The sequence below is a fragment of the Oratosquilla oratoria genome, chromosome 19, assembly GCF_046742065.1.
Source record: "Oratosquilla oratoria isolate Oo_2021 chromosome 19, ASM4674206v1, whole genome shotgun sequence".
NCBI lineage: Eukaryota > Metazoa > Arthropoda > Malacostraca > Stomatopoda > Squillidae > Oratosquilla > Oratosquilla oratoria.
This window is the reverse complement of record NC_134795.1, coordinates 6,513,783-6,516,282: the sequence shown is the minus strand read 5'-3', so window position 1 is coordinate 6,516,282 and position 2,500 is coordinate 6,513,783.

Here is a 2,500-nt window from a genome sequence, read left to right as displayed (position 1 = left end):
TCTTACTTTCTTTCTTTCTTTCTTTCTTTCTTTCTTGCTTGGTTTCATGCTTTCTTTCTTACTCATTCTCTCTCTTTTCTTTCTCTTCTTACTTTCTTTCTTTCTTTCTTTCTCTCTTTCTTTCTTTCTTTCTTTCTTTCTTTCTTTTTTCTTTTTTCTTTCTTTCTTTCTTTCTTTCTTTCTTTCTTTCTTTCTTTCTTCCTTTCTTTCTTTCTTTCTTTCTCTCTTTCTCTTTTTTTCTTCTTTTTTTCTTTCTTTCTTTCCTTCTTTCTTTCTTTCTTTCTTTGTCTTTCTTCTCTCTTTCTTTTTTCTTTTTTTCTTTTTTTCTTTCTTCCTTTCTTTCTTTCTTTCTTCATTTCTTCCTTTTTTCTGTCTTTCTTCCTTTCTTACTTCTTTTCGTTTTCTCTCTCTTCTTTCTCTCCTTCTCTCTTTCTTTCGTTCTTTCTTTCTTTCTCTCTTTCTTTCTTTCTCTCTCTCTTTCTTTCTTTCTTTCTTTCTTTCTTTCTTTCTTTCTCTCTTTCTTTCTTTCTTCTTTTTTTCTTTCTTTCTTCCTTTTTTGGCTCGTCTTTGCTTTTAATTCTATCTTCATTCCTATTTTCTTAATTCGAGATAATCTTGAACACACTTTTAATCTGGTCATTATCTCCTTTCCTTCTGGTCCTTTCATGACCCCTGACCAACTTCGACTCCTCCACATCCACTTCCACTTCCTACACCTCCACCTTCACTTATTCCACACCAGCCTCCACTTCTCCCGGCCAATCTCCACTTCCTCTACCTCCACTCCCTCCAACTCTTTAGCTTTACTTCCACCTCCTCTTCCACTTTTTCTAGCTCCTTTTCTTCCTTTTCCTCTTTCTCCTCCACCTTTTCCAACTCTACTTCCTCCACATTCCTCCTCCTCCTCCTCCTACTGCTACTACTATTCCATATGTCCTTCATTTTTTTCAGTTTTTTTTTATCTTCCACCTATCCTCTACATCATGACCTTTACCACCTCCACATTTTATCTACCTCCTCCACCTCCGCCTTTTCTTTCTCTTCCTTCAGCTCCTTTTCCACCTCCACCTCTTTCTTCTCCTTAAACTCTTCCACTTCCACCACCTTCACTTCCACTCCCTTCACCTCTTCCACTTCTACTCCCTCCTCTTTTAACTCCACCTCTACTTCTTCCACTTCAATCTGCCCTCCTCGTCTCCTTCCTCGTCACCGTCGTCTTCCCGATCCCTAATTACTCTGACTTTTCTTTCTTAAGCTTAAGAAACATGTTTTCACTTTTTCCACTAACATTCCTAATCATCATTCCTCTTTTCTCCCTTCCTTCTCATTTCCTTCCACATCCCCATTCGTCTCTTCTTCCTTTCCCGTTCTGGGATCGAATATCCTATACTGCAGTATCTCGTCTACCTTCCGTTCTTTTCTTTCCGTCACTTTGTATAAATACCTCCATCCTTGTACCTTTAAACCTTCGGTTAGGATTACAGTACACCGTTCTTCAGTGCCTCGTAATCTCCTCCCGTGAACTCTAGGTAACATTTCATTTAAAAAGTTGATCTAAACAAGATGTGCCAGGTACATTATCCTCGCACAACAGCAGTTATTTTAGAGCAATCCAACGATTCATTGTTCTAAAAAGATAAAGAATAGGTGGCGTTGTACGTACCTTACTATATATCAATAACAGTTAACATTCTCCTACAACCGTTTTCGAGTTATGGTCATTTAAAAATTTGCTACTTTGTGAGAAAAAAGAAAGGAGAAAAATGTAAAGAAGGAAAAAAAAAAAATAAATAAATAAATAAATAAATAAATAAATAAATAAATAAATAAATAAATAAATAAATAAATAAATAAATAAATAAATAAATAAATAAACAAATAAATAAATAAATAAATAAATAAATAAATAAATAAATAAATAAATAAATAAATAAATAAATAAATGAAAAAAAGTGAATAAATAAATAAAGAAAGAAAGAAAAAAATAAAGAAATAAAGAAAGAAAGACAGAAAGAGAGAAAAAAGAAAGAAAGAAAGAAAGAAAGAAAGAAAAAGAAAGAATGAAAAAAGAAAGAAAAAAGAAAGACAGAGAAAAAAAGAAAGAAGATAAGGCACACAGAAAAAAGAAAGAAGGATTGAAAGAGATTAGTAAGCAAGCAAGCATACTCTGCAAAAAAAAAAAAAAAAGAAGAAGAAGAAGAAGAAGAAGAAGACTTAACGAGTTTGTAAACAGTGAATACCTTCACTGGTGACCCTCCTGCTCCCCCCCCCCCTTCTCCTTCCGGCAAGTTCCTAGGAAAACCCTGAAAGGATAAACTTCTTGTTGGCCCCCAGAGTCTCAGCTGGATCCAGGGGCCGCTGGACAATAATCACGGTACCGTAATTGCTACTAATGGCGTTATAGCCTTTTCAGACATTACTCCCGTCGTCATAACCAGCATCACCATCGCCTATAACATGACTAACGTTATCATCACTTACCCCAACACCACTGCTGCTG